At 47.9% G+C, this 14339-nt stretch overlaps 1 protein-coding gene and 1 long non-coding RNA gene across 2 annotated transcripts in view; one reads left to right on the top strand and one right to left on the bottom strand.

Moving 5' to 3' along the window:
- The window catches only part of LOC124705714 (alpha-galactosidase-like), a 57242-nt gene that overhangs the window by 15475 nt on the left and 27428 nt on the right, over positions 1–14339 (bottom strand). The window lies entirely within an intron of this gene.
- Positions 10795–13249, top strand: LOC124705716. Its single transcript, XR_007004140.1, has 4 exons — positions 10795–10906; positions 11029–11265; positions 12059–12319; positions 12417–13249. It is a non-coding gene; the product is annotated as an uncharacterized LOC124705716 (long non-coding RNA).

Here is a 14339-nt window from a genome sequence, read left to right as displayed (position 1 = left end):
GCGGCATAGAGGTACCCCTTTGTGACACTTGGTTGAAACATATGTTATGCAATGATAATCCGTGTTAATCCAAGCTAATTAGGACAAGGTGCGAGCACTATTGGTATTCTATGCATGAGGCTTGCAACTTATAGGATGTCTTATACATAACACATATGATTTATTACTACCGTTGACAAAATTGTTTCTATGTTTTCAAAATGAAAAGCTCTAGCACAAAAATAGTAATCCATGCTTCCCTCTGCGAAGGGCCATTCTTTTACTTTATGTTGAGTCAGTTTACCTACTTCTTTCTATCTTAGAAGTAAACACTTGTATCAACTGTGTGCATTGATTCTTACATGTTTACCTATTGCACTTGTTATATTGCTTTATGTTGACAATTATCCATGAGATATACATGTTGAAGTTGAAAGAAACCGCTGAAACTTATATCTTCCTTTGTGTTGCTTCAAAGCTTTCTACTAAGAATTTATTGCTTTATGAGTTAACTCTTATGTAAGTCTTATTGATGCTTGTCTTGAAAGTACTATTCATGAAAAGTCTTTGCTATATGATTCAGTTGTTTAATCATTGTCTTTACCATTGCTTCGAATCGCTGCATTCATTTCATATGCTTTACAATAGTATTGATCAAGATTATGATAGCATGTCACTTCAGAAATTATCCTTGTTATCGTTTACCTACTCGAGAGCGAGTAGGAACTATGCTTGGGGATGCTTGATACGTCTCAAACGTATCTATAATTTCTTATGTTCCATGCTATTTTTATGATGATACTCACATGTTTTATACACACTTTATGTCATTGTTATGCATTTTCCGGCACTAACCTATTGACGAGATGCTGAAGAGCCAGTTGCTGTTTTTTGCTGTTTTTGGTTTCAGAAATCCTACAAAGGAAATATTCTCGGAATTGGACGAAATCAACGCCCAGGGTCTTATTTTCCACGAAGCTTCCAGAAGACCGAAGGGGATACGAAGTGGGGCCACGAGGGCCCGTACCCATAGGGCGGCGCGGCCAGCATGGGGCCCACGCCGGCCTATGGTGTGGGGCCCCCGCGCCGCCTCCAACCCTACCCTTTCGCCTACTTATAGCCTTCGTCGCGAAAACCCCTGTACCGAGAGCCACGATACGAAAAAACTTCCAGAGCCGCCGCCGCCGCCAATCCCATCTCGGGGGATTCAGGAGTTCGCCTCTGGCACCCTGCCGGAGAGGGGAATCATCTCCCGGAGGACTCTTCATCACCATGATCGCCTCCGGATTGATGTGTGAGTAGTTCACCCCTGGACTATGGGTCCATAGCAGTAGCTAGATGGTTGTCTTCTCCTCATTGTGCTATCATGTTAGATCTTGTGAGCTGCCTATCATGATCAAGATCATCTATTTGTAATGCTACATGTTGTGTTTGTTGGGATCCGATGAATATGGAATACTATGTCAAGTTGATTATCAATCTATCATATATGTGTTGTTTATGTTCTTGCATGCTCTCCGTTGCTAGTAGAGGCTCCGGCCAAGTTGATACTTGTAACTCCAAGAGGGAGTATTTATGCTCGATAGTGGGTTCATGCCTCCATTGAATGCTGGGACGATGGACAGAAAGTTCTAAGGTTGTGGATGTGTTGTTGCCACTAGGGATAAAACATCAATGCTGTGTCTAAGGATATTTGTGTTGATTACATTACGCACCATACTTAATGCAATTGTCTGTTGTTTGCAACTTAATACTGGAAGGGATGCGGATGCTAACCTCGAAGGTGGACTTTTAGGCATAGATGCATGCCGGATAGCGGTCTATGTACTTTGTCGTAATGCCCCGATTAAATCTCATAGTAGTCATCGTGATATGTATGTGCATTGTTATGCCCTCTCTATTTGTTAATTGCCCAACTGTAATTTGTTCACCCAACATGCTATTTATCTTATGGGAGAGACACCACTAGTGAACTGTGGACCCCGGTCCATTATTTTACATCTGAAATACAATCTACGCAAACTCGTTCTTTACTCGTTCTTCGCAAACAAACATTATTTTCCACACCATACGTTTAATCCTTTGTTTACAGCAAGCCGGTGAGATTGACAACCTCACTATTACGTTGGGGCAAAGTACTTTGATTGTGTTGTGCAGGTTCCACTTTGGCGCCGGAATCCCTGGTGTTGCGCCGCACTACACTCCGTCACCAACAACCTTCACGTGTTCCTTGACTCCTACTGGTTCGATAACCTTGGTTTCATACTGAGGGAAAACTCGCTGCTGTACGCAACACACCTTCCTCTTGGGGTTCCCAACGGACATGTGTTAACTACCACGCCAACAGCAATAGGCAAGTACCTGCTCTTCATAGGCCTCATCAGCAGCAGTCTCGACAGACTTGGCTGCGTCCCGATCAGCCTGCGTAGCATCCTCAGCAAGGGCCTGTGGCACAGACAGCGGAGTAGGAGGCACAGGAGCAGTGGGTCGCGGCGGACAAGGGACCTCGCCGGTAAGAACGCCCCAAAGTCGAAGACCGCGCATATGGATGCGCATAAACGCAGCGAACTCCCCATAGTTGGTGCCATCAAAGATCACCGGGCGCCGGGGAATGCTGACATAGCCTGCAGAGGAGGATGCCATACTCTGCACTTTTCCTCTTTTTTTTTTGCTAGATCCAATCTGAGCCAGAAACCAGCAGCACACACGCGAGCTCACATCAGCAGTATCACCACATGCGGGCTCACATGAGCCAGAAAACAGCAACACACGCACGCGCGGACTCACCTGAGCACCAGGTGATCTGCTCATACGCGGGCTGATCTGCTCTGATCTGAGCTGAAAGGGGGTGGAGCTGGGCAAGGACGGCCGGTTCCGAGCCGGGACGGCCGGATCTGAGCCGGGACGGGCAGGGTCGGCCGGATCTGAGCCGGGCAAAACAGAGGTAGACGGGGCTGATGAAGATGGAGCAGCAGGCGGCCGGATCGAATCAGGCCACACCGTGAACAGGAAAAGGAAGAGCTGCTCACAAGGAAGAAGAAAGAGCAGCGGCCGGCCGGACTATCGATGATACCGGTGGCAAATCAAGAGAAGAACGCACGGAGTTGCAGCGTGCTGAACGAGCTAAACCTAAGCTCTGATACCATATTGTGAATGAGCAACTTGTATTCACTGTTGGGCCAAAGGCCAGTACATGTACATGATGCAATATGCAGGTAACCCGTCATACACTAGGAATATACAGTAAAAGGGTCTATACATCACTAACACATTCAAGCCTGTTAATTTTTCGCAGGTGTCCTTGTTTGTTCTGCCAGACTATAGGCCTCCTGTTGTGTCACGCACCTACACCTACCCAAGGCACTGAGGGTGAAACGACGGACGGATGCACGCCAAGTCATCAGGGAGCAGCATCTGACGGCCAAGAGGACCCTGGAGGAAGCAAGTGACCAAGGCACGACATCGATGGGCTTGACCCAGGATTAGGCTACAAGTTGGTGCCAGGTCGTGGAGAAAAGGCATCGAATCTCTATTAGCTAATTAAGACCCTGTTGGGCAACTCTCTCTTCCTTCTCCTTCGCTTCGGCGTTCGTCCTCAGCGAGACGCTGAGATCTTGTATCCCCAGATGTTGTGTGGGTTAATCAAGGAAGATCCGTGAGGAGGATCTCACATATGGTATGAGAGCCATAGATCCGAGCTCTCCACAGATTTTTTTTTCTTCTTTTCTTTCCACCAAATCGAAGAGGAGAGCGCGGGAGGCGAAATCGGGCGAGATCTGTGCGGAGTGGGATCGGCCGACCAGATCCCCAGTTCCCGTCTCGCTCGCGGCGGCGGAGACACCGCGCGACTCCGCGCACACCAACCAGGTGGCGGCGGAGGACGGATCCCTCACATCATTGGGGGTGGATTTCAGCGGCGGCGAGCTCTACAACCGACGGCGCCAACGTGGAAGCTGTGCGACAAGGTGGTCATGGAGAAGTTGCAAGCTGAGCTCTCCGCGTTGACGACGCAGGTCACCAACCAAGGCGAGGACACCAGTTCTGCACTCACCGCGGTCCGGGACTCACTCAAGGCCTTGTCGGCGACCAATGTCACGGTGTGTGAGAACATCAAGGGGCTCAACAAGTGGGCTCCCGCCATCGATGACTCCATCCGTGACCTGCTCAAGACTGTGGAGGAGGTGGGCACGCGCGTGGCCGTCCTTGAGGCTGAACGCGGCGACGACGACCCCCCTCGGCCCGATGGGCACGGCTCGACATCGAAACCCCAGGGTACTGTGACCCATGCCGAACATGGCAAGGCACATACCCTGGTAAAGGGTACGCGTACTTTTCGCCGCTCTCCGGTTACATTTGATTTGGACGGAACTGATGATGATCTATCCACACTCACACATGATTCGCGCTCACGATCCCACCATTCTAGGCCACCTAAGTCAGATTTCCCAAAATTTGATGGTGATAACCCAAAGTGGTGGAAGAAAACCTGTGAGAAATACTTTCACATGTATGGAGTAGAGCATGACAATTGGGCGGGTTATGCCACTATGCACTTCGTAGGCAATGCTGCCCTCTGGCTTCAAAATGTGGAGGCGGAGGAGGATGTACAAACTTGGGAAGAGCTATGTGTCGCTGTGCATGCTAAATTTGGTAGGGATAAACATCATAGGGCTCTAGAAGCACTTGAGCGTTGCAGGCAAGTTGCTAGTGTAGAACAATACTATTTCAAGTTTGAGGAGCTTCGCCATAAGGTCCTAGTGCACAATAGACACTATGACGAAGCCTTTTTTGTCACAAAATTTGTTAATGGGTTAAAAAGAGAAATTAGGCGTGCGATTAAATTGCATAAACCAAGAACAGTTGATGCTGCTTTATCTCTTGCTGAAACGCGGGAAGAAATGCTTGAAGAGGCCAGATCATACAATTCTTCTCGCTACAAGCATGACTACTAGCAGGCGTTCTCTCGTGGGGGATTGTCTGGCAGGGGTATATTGTCTCGGGAAGAAAATAAGAAACCTGAGGACAAAACAACATCCAAGCCACCCTGGGAGAACAAGTTTCAGACTCTGAAAGCACAGAGAAGGGCTAGAGGCGAATGCTTTAAGTGTGGCGACAAATTTCAACCAGGTCACAAGTGCAGTAAAACTGTGCCGTTGAATATAGTGGAAGAACTAGTGGAACTTCTGCAAGTACAATCTTCTGACAATGAGACTGAGCAAGAGGGTTCAAGCAGTGGTGAAGAGTCGTCGCTGATGCACATATCAGCTTGTGCATTAGCTGGGACTTCTCAAAAGAAAAGCATGTGATTGCAGGGCACAGTAAATGGCAAACAAGTTCTCATACTGGTGGACTCTGGAATTCATGGAAACTTCATCAGCTCCAATGCAGTTCAACTGTTACAACTCCATCCAGAATCAGTTGAACCAGTGACAGTGGTGGTGGCTGATGGTGGCCGCACAAAGATAGACAAGGCAATCCACAATCTCAAATGGTCCTGTCAGGGTGCAGAATTTGAAACAACATTTAGGGTGTTCGATCTGCCGCACTATGACATGATAGTGGGCATGGAGTGGTTGGATACTTTAGGGCCTATGTGGGTGGACTGGTTAAAAAGGACATTTCGAATCAAACAACAAGGGAAACGGATCACTCTAAGAGGGATCAAGAACAATGTGTCCGAATGCCACCTTATAACTGAAGAAGACATGCACTACCTCGTGCATGAGAATGCAGTTGAGCAGCTCATTTGTCTCTGCCCGGTGGACACTGTCAATCAAGAGACAGAAATGCCGGCAGAGATTGCACAGGTACTGCAGCAGTACAAGTCTTGCTTTGAAGCACCTAAAGGGCTGCCTCCACATCGACCATATGACCATAAAATCAACTTGATGCCAGGGGCACAACCGGTCAATGTCAAGCCCTATCGTTACTCACCTCAACAAAAGGATGAGATTGAGAAGCAAATCCGGGACATGTTACAACACGGGATCATCAGGTCAAGCACCAGTCCGTTTGCATCTCCGATGCATCGTCGGTGAAGAAAAAAGATGGCACTTGGAGATTTTGTGTTGACTTCCGCCATCTAAATGCCGTGACCATCGGGGATAGATACCCCATGCCGATAATTGATGAACTACTTGGATGAGCTATCCGGAGCAAAATACTTTACCAAGCTCGATCTACGTTCAGGGTACCATCAGATACGTATGCGGGAGTCGGATGAAAACAAGACTGCCTTCAGAACTCACAGCGGCCACTATGAGTTCCGGGTAATGCCATTTGGGCTCTCTTGTGCTCCAGCCACATTTCAGTCCGCAATGAACCACATATTTGCAGAGGTCATCAGGAAGTTTGTCCTGGTTTTTGTGGATGACATATTGGTATACAGTCCATCTCTGCAAACTCATCAACAACACCTGCAAAAAGTCTTTCAGCTGCTAACTGACAACAATTTGTATGTCAAGAAGAGTAAATGCTCATTTGCACAGAGATCCATTGGCTATCTGGGTCACATCATCAGTGATGAAGGAGTATCAACAGATCCTGAAAAAGTTGCAGCAGTCAAAACTTGGCCCAAACCAACAACGGTAAAACAACTAAGGGGATTTCTTGGGTTAGCTGGATACTACAGGAAGTTTATCAGGCAATTTGGTGTTCTCAGCAGACCCATGACTGATTTACTCAAGAAAGGTGTCCCATATGTCTGGTCACCTGATGTGAACAATTCATTCCAAAGCATCAAGGAAGCATTGGTAGAAGCTCCTGTCCTGGCTCTTCCCGACTTCAACAAAGAGTTTGTTTTAGAGACAGAGCTTGCAAAGATGGTGTGGGAGCAGTGTTGATGCAACAAGGCCACCCAGTAGCATTCCTGAGTATGGCTTTGGGCGTTAAAAATAGGATGTTGTCTATATATGACAAAGAATGCCTGGCCATTCTCATGGCTATTGAAAAATGGAAGGCATATCTGCAGCATAAGCAGTTCATCATACACACAGATCAGAAAAGTTTGGTGCATTTGGGCAACAACAAGGTGTCAACCACAATACAACAAAAGGCTTTCTTCAAGTTAATAGGCTTCCAATACAAGATCCTATACAAGAAAGGGATCACCAACAAAGCTGCGGATGCCTTGTCTAGAAGAGTCCACACTACTGATTGCAAGGCCATTTCTGTTGTGCAACCTAAATGGTTGGACACGGTTGTGGAAGGTTACCAGCAGGATGAGAAAGCAAAACAGCTGCTGGTTGAACTGAGCATCAATGGCTCCAATGACAAAGGCTATTCCCTGCAGGATGGCTTGATCAGATACAAAGGGAGAATATGGCTGGGTAACCACAAGGAGGCACACCAAGCAATCTTGCTTGCATTACACAATAGTGCATTGGGTGGACACTCTGGGATCTTAGCAACTTATACAAGGATCAAACAAATCTTTGCTTGGCCTGGACTGAAAGAAGATGTCACCAAGTATGTCCAAGAATGATACGGGCATGGAGGCCTATGTGGAGCCCAGATTCAGGACTCCACCGGCTTAATTATCTTAGTTTTTGTAATTGTCATATATTGGCAAATTAGGGATTTTTAATAAATCGAGTCAGTCTTGGTTTGGGCCTGTCCAACCAAGTTAGGAGGCCCATAGAGGGGCGCCTCAGCCCAGCAAGGGCTGGCCGGCCACCTCCCCCTCATATAAGGAGGTGGGGCGGCTAGGGTTTAGGGTAGTTCAAGTTTAGTCTAAAGTTTAGGTTATACCTAGTTGCGTGTGTTCACGTGTATCGTCCCTCCGGGGGTACGGCGTTGCCGTTTATCTATGCTATTATCCGCTGCGAAGGTTCTTGTGTTCATCAAGGATTATCTAGCTCTTGGTTTGAGGCGTATCGTTCGTCGATCCGTTGCTTGCTGGATTCGTTCCCTCTTCTCCAGGCTGCGTTCATCGCGTTGTTGGGAGGAATCTCTACCCCAAGTTCTCGCTGTGAAAGATCGGGCATCAACTAGGAGGATCCACTGGGTTCCTCCCACATCAAAGAATGCAGAGTCTGTCAACAGGCAAAAGGGGAACATGTACGTTTGCCTGGAAAACTCCAACCATTGCCCATTCCCAACGAGGCTTGGCACACAGTGAGTCTTGATTTCATAGAAGGGCTACCGTGTTCAGGCAAATTTGACACTATATTGGTGATTGTGGACAAACTTACAAAATTTGGCCATTTTGTGCCATTGAAACATCCTTTCAACGCTGCAACTGTGGCACAGGCGTTCATGGACAATGTGTACCGATACCATGGTCTACCCCAAGTGATCATCTCAGACAGGGACAAGATTTTTCTAAGTTCCTTCTGGAAGAACCTATTCAAGTTGGCAGATACAACACTAAACTTGAGCTCCTCATACCATCCTCAAACAGATGGGCAAACCGAACGACTAAACCAGTGTTTGGAAACCTTCCTGCGTTGCTTTGTCAACGGAAAACCTCAACAATGGTCCAAGTGGCTGCCACAAGCTGAACATTGGTACACCACAGCTCACCATTCAGCTCTAGGGAAATCCCCCTTCCAGGTTCTATATGGCAGAAACCCAAGGCAGCTGGGCATTTGCAACACCAACGACTCCGGTAATGCCGACTTGGATCAATGGTTGCGCGAGCGAGCAATAGTGATGCCGTTTATCAGGCAGCATCTGGAGCGTGCACAACAGCGCATGGAGAATCAAGCCAACAAACATAGATCCGAGCGTGAGTTTGCGGTTGGCGATCAGGTATATCTATGTGCAAACATCAGTGGCTCGCCGACCATCTCACAAACTAGGCTTCAAATACTTTGGGCCTTACACCATACTGGAGAAAGTGGGGAAGGTTGCATATAAATTGCAGCTGCCAGCTACATCCAAGATCCACCCAGTGGTCCATGTGTCTCAATTGAAACGAGCGATCGGGCCGCAAGACAGACTGATTTCCCTATGTCTCTCATGCATTCCTTCTTGGTGCAACCAGAGAAAATTTTACAGGAGCGAGTGATTCGTCGTGGGAGCAAGGAGACACCCCAGGTGCGTGTGCAATGGACTTCTCTTCCAGACGACTGCACTACCTGGGAAGGGTTGTACTCTCTCGTCAACCAGTACCCACATGCGCCAGCTTGGGGTCAAGCGGCTGTTTCAGCGGGGGTATTGTCACGCACCTACACCTACCCAAGGCACTGAGGGTGAAACGACGGACGGATGCACGCCAAGTCATCAGGGAGCAGCATCTGACGGCCAAGAGGACCCTGGAGGAAGCAAGTGACCAAGGCACGACATCGATGGGCTTGACCCGAGATTAGGCTACAAGTTGGTGCCGGGTCGTGGAGAAAAGGCATCGAATCTCTATTAGCTAATTAAGACCTCCGTTGGGCAACTCTCTCTTCCTTCTCCTTCGCTTCGGCGTTCGTCCTCAGCGAGACGCTGAGATCTTGTATCCCCAGATGTTGTGTGGGTTAATCAAGGAAGATCCGTGAGGAGGATCTCACATGTTGCTGCATGTGCTATGAATGAGATTTTAGCATTGATTTCTTCTGAAGCTCCCTCCGTCCAGCCAGTTCTAATTGTTCCATTCATCACAAGGCCATCAAGCTACTACCATGGAATGGTCCGTTCAACAAAAACTGGACAGTTAACTACACTCCACGCTTCTGAAATAGGGGCATCAAATGAGTTTACTCACTTGTTGGTTGACGGAACTACTAAACCTCCTCCATCATTGCAAATACGTAGTGAGCCAATACTGTGTTTGCTGGAAATGGTGCGTGTGTTGAAGATACCCACAGTTCTTCTTGTCACATCAGGTGGGCAGCGCCAAAGCAAAAGCTCTTCGGACTCGACCTTGAGGTACGGCTTTCTTGTCCTTTTATCATCCGTAACTTTCTTCATTATCTTCTGTGGAAGTTTCGGAGAAAGTAATGGTACGTGATAATGATACGAGAATAATGGAATGGGAAATTGTTATGGTAATTTTAGTGGCAAACTCTAAACCTATTCATTACTAACTGTCAATTATGAAAAGCTCAAGATGTGGCCTGGTACCTTGAAGCCGCTATTAGTGCTTGAAACCGAGCGATTTATATAGGAGTTGTATATTTGGGAGTAGGAGAAATCCTGGTATCTTCTTGTCAAATAGAAAGCAAGAGTATGCCCATGTTTGTGAAGGATTTTTCCTATGGTGGCTAATGGTTTGTTTATTGGTTTTATATGCGACACTATAATATACAAGAACTTGCACTCACTGATATTCCACAAATAACAGTGCAGCACCACTCATAATGAACAGAAAATTATATACTCCCTCTGATACATATTACTTGCCACTAGTATGGATGTACCTAGAACTAAAATAAGCCTAAATACATCCATATTTGTGGCAACTAATATGGGTCGGAGGAAGTACCAAAAAAGCACTTGTTTACATTGGAAGAACTCATCGCAGGTCAATTTTGTGTGGTATGTTACTATGTTACAAGAGGGGAGAGGCGTTTCGGAACATGGGTCCAGATGATCCTGTTATCTGGTCCGTTGCTCTTAGTATGGGGATCTGTGCCAGGACCAATTTTCGTGCGGATACGTGGTGTGGAAAAGCGAAATACGAGATGAATAGGCGTGCATTTATTGCGGCGGGACCGGTGGTTCATGGACGGTGTGGGACGCGCGCCGTCTGTGCCGGACTTCCGTTTCACGAAGGGTCGTTCTAGACCAGTTGGACAAGTTAGTGCAGCTCGCAAGGACCACTGGTCCAGTTTTCGTTTTGGAGTAGCCTACAAATAAATGACGCTTCATCCAGAAAGGCCAGAGCTTCCCCGTTCCCCCTTATCGTACCATCTTCTTGGCGAGCGGGCGGCGGAGCGATTTCAGCAGGAAGCGCGCGGATTTGGCAAGCCATGGATTTCCCGCTAAATCCGATTAGCAGGTGCGTAATTTCCTTTGGATCTTGTGGTAATGAGCTGCAACTATGTTTAGGGGCGGAGGAAGGGAGGGAGTATGAATCATGGGGGAGGCTAATTTACTGATGTGTGCAAACTGAAATCGCAGTATGCATATCTATGCGATGTATCCTGCTGAGGCAGCAGTGTTGAATCTGCAAGGGAAGGACTCGGTAAGCAACAACGTTGGTCCGGTGGCGGCGGGTGCGGCCGATCTTGGGAACCTGGTGGGCAGTAGCAGTGTGGCTGATGTCGGTAGCTGCATGGCTGGCCTGGTACCGTTGACCGGCGATTCCGGGGAATCAACTCGACAGGACGATCCACAAGCCCCCGGATGGAAGAAGAGGTAAGCGGTTCTGCATAATTATGTAGTTGTGTTCTGATAGGGCAGGTCAATCGATGTCCTAATTTTTCGTATTTGTTTGTCTGGCTGTACCATCGGATCCTGTGGGAAAAATATAAGTAAGCTGCCTGGTTTACAGTACAGCTGACGATGAACCTTATGTTTGTCCAACTCCTGTGAACACAATAGGCAGATGGGAAAAAATGGTTGCTCGTAACTAGGTGTCAATGGAAAATGGTATGATGTAATTTGGTTCCTTCATATGAAAATGCAAGAGTGTGAGCTAATGATTTATGAATGAATTGCTGTGTTTTTTGCGTAGAGGTTGTAAAAATACATAGTGTAGAACAAGGACTCCTGTGCCTATGCTTTTGTATATGAGATTATGCTGTCCCCTTTATTTCGTTTTCCAAAGTTTTCTTTTGTGTGTCAGGCTTGATCTTGCAGTTGACAGAGAACCATGCAAAATTGGTCTGTACTCGTAAACCGAACGTAGATCGTGTGTATATGGAAAAAAAGATTGGTATGCTGGTGGGTGTTTTCTTCTGCAAGTAAAATTGAATCTTATGATATCAACTCAGTGGGCGGGGGTAGGTTTTTTTTTCTTGTTGGCTTACTTGTTTTATGTTAAGGAAATTTGCGGATATCTCGTGCGATTATTCAGACCTTGCGCTGGCATTTTTTTTGTGTGTGCGTGGTTTTTGTGGCTGAGCATGAACGGAGCTGTAATATTTGAACAAATATTTCGGGATCATATTTCCATACTGACTGCATGGGGGAAAATCTGATTTTGCAGAGTCCGGCCGTGCACCGCCAGGTAGAACTCATTGCGCTGAACGGCAAAGCGCATTAGAGAAATCAGTCCGGTGTTACGCAGAGAAACTCGGCGATGAGGTCATTGACCCCCTGCTTGGGAACAACATTTGACTCGATAAGTGAGGCATATGATTTCTATAATATGTATTCCTGGGAGCGTGGTTTTGGGGTTAGATACGGAAAGAGCCAACTAAATTCAGAGAAGACGAAATGCATGCAGGAAATCGTATGCAGATGCTCGGTGAGGCTTTTGTTTTGAAATTCTTTTGATTTGGTTCTCTGTTTGTGGTGTTGTATAAAGCATTGGCCTAAAGTTTGTATGGTTCCCTGTGATGCAGGGGAAGCCGACAGGTGAAAATACGAGGCCATGTCGCTGTGAATGTCCTGCGATGATCCGGTTATTGAGGTCTGCAGACAACGTGTGCTGACGGAGACATGTGGTGAGACTACATTCTGGCCTTCACACGGGCACATAGATATGTTCACCAAGGACTTGGTGAAACAGCTTAGGGATAACAACATTAACATTGGGAAGGCGTACATCATTATTGGAAGTTTCTTTGGAAGTGTTGACAACCTCCCCTTCACGAAGCAGTCGCTACGGAATTTGTGTAGACAGATTAGCCGAGAAGATGAAGATGAAGATGTCCCGAACGGAGGCCTGGGCACAAGAGGAAAACTTGCCCAGAAAGGGGTGATGAGTCTAAGCCACCAAGTATGTCGGGAAGGTGCAGTGTTTGTGGTGTCCCTGGCCATTGGAAGAGCACATGCGTTAAACCGGTGTGAAATGGTTCCATGTACTTGCCAAAATCCCACGCCATGTCGACCTGAAATGCTTGAGCTCCGTCAGGTGACTTCAGCAGCTTTGACCTGGTGCTCATCTGAATGTTTAACTTGAGTAGAACATGAGCAAAGCCAGTCCAAGGTGTTCACATGCGTGGATGCCCTGAGTAGAACTGTATTACCTGAGGGGCTTAGCATCCCCAGGTATTTATCATAGCTGGTTTTCCTGTAATAGAACGGTAGCAATATTGGAGGGCTTGGCCACTGCAGATGTTTAAGGGTACGGTTCACTTAAGTAGAACTGTACGAAAAAAGGGTCCTAGCATCTATCAGGTGTTTTTCTGAATGGTTTCCTGTAATAGAACATTAGTAAAATTGAGGATTGGGCCAATGCAGATGTTCATGGTAATGGTTCCCTCAAGTATCTTTAACTGTAATAATGGATTGTTTCACTAATTCATCTGTCAGGCAGGGGTCCCACAGCCTGGCTGAACGGAGGCCCCTGTGTGGACAGTGGCCATTGTAATCCTACCACGGTCCAGGTCGGTCTACTACGTCTGCCAGCCATCTAGACCGAGTGCGGGGCAAACGGACGAATAGGCCTTAAATGAGGACGGTGTGTGGGCCATGTTATGACAGAATACACCATCGCGTTGGTGGCGGCGATACACCCAGCCATTACGTGTTGGTGCTGGCGCGCCACCTGAGCCTTCTTCTCCAGCTCTGCCGCCCTCCGTCCTTTCCGCTCCGCCGTCGATAGCTTCCGGCGCAGGCAATCTTGCTGCCATTGATCGTCGGTCCATCCTTCGATCTTCTTCGCAGCCGGCGCCTTCCGCGGCTTCGCGAACGGCGCTTTCGCCCCTTTCGTCCCATTGCCCGGCGGCTTCTTCGCCGCTTTCTTCGCCATCTTTTTGGGGGCTGTCGGCGGCGCCATGTGGAGAGGGTAGCGGCGGCGGGTGGACGGCAGGAGGGAGAAAGAAATCGGCGGGATAGGAGAAATGAATCGGTGGCGGGATATGTTTTGGGAGGCCTGAAATGCGCGACGGGATAGGCGCGATTTGGCGGGAGAGGCGGGATTTGGCGGGAGTGTGAGACGAATTTTCCCTGTGCCGCTGACGGGTCGGGCCCGCGTTGGTTCGCCTCGCTTTTCGTTGTGTCCGGCGTGCCCGGAGCGTCCCCTGTGGGACGGGGACGGGCTCGGGGCGCCGGACACCGTATCGGGGCGCGCCGGACAAAAATGGGCTTTGGGGGACGCGGCTGGAACGCATTTTTTGTCCGGCGCGCCCCAAATCCCTTTGGGGGACGCTTTGGAGGACGCGACTGGAGATGCTCTAAGCTGGGAAAGTGAATCCACCATCTTCCAAGTGGACGAAAAGGTATTGAACTCCGGCAAATAAGCTGATTACTCCATAGTGTAGTCACTACCGTTGTTCTCTGAATTCGATTTGAATCGTTTTGGTATAGTTGAACAACAAAAA

Source organism: Lolium rigidum, chromosome 4 (genome assembly GCF_022539505.1).
Source record: "Lolium rigidum isolate FL_2022 chromosome 4, APGP_CSIRO_Lrig_0.1, whole genome shotgun sequence".
Taxonomy (NCBI): domain Eukaryota; kingdom Viridiplantae; phylum Streptophyta; class Magnoliopsida; order Poales; family Poaceae; genus Lolium; species Lolium rigidum.
This window is presented reverse-complemented; position numbering and strand designations above follow the sequence as displayed.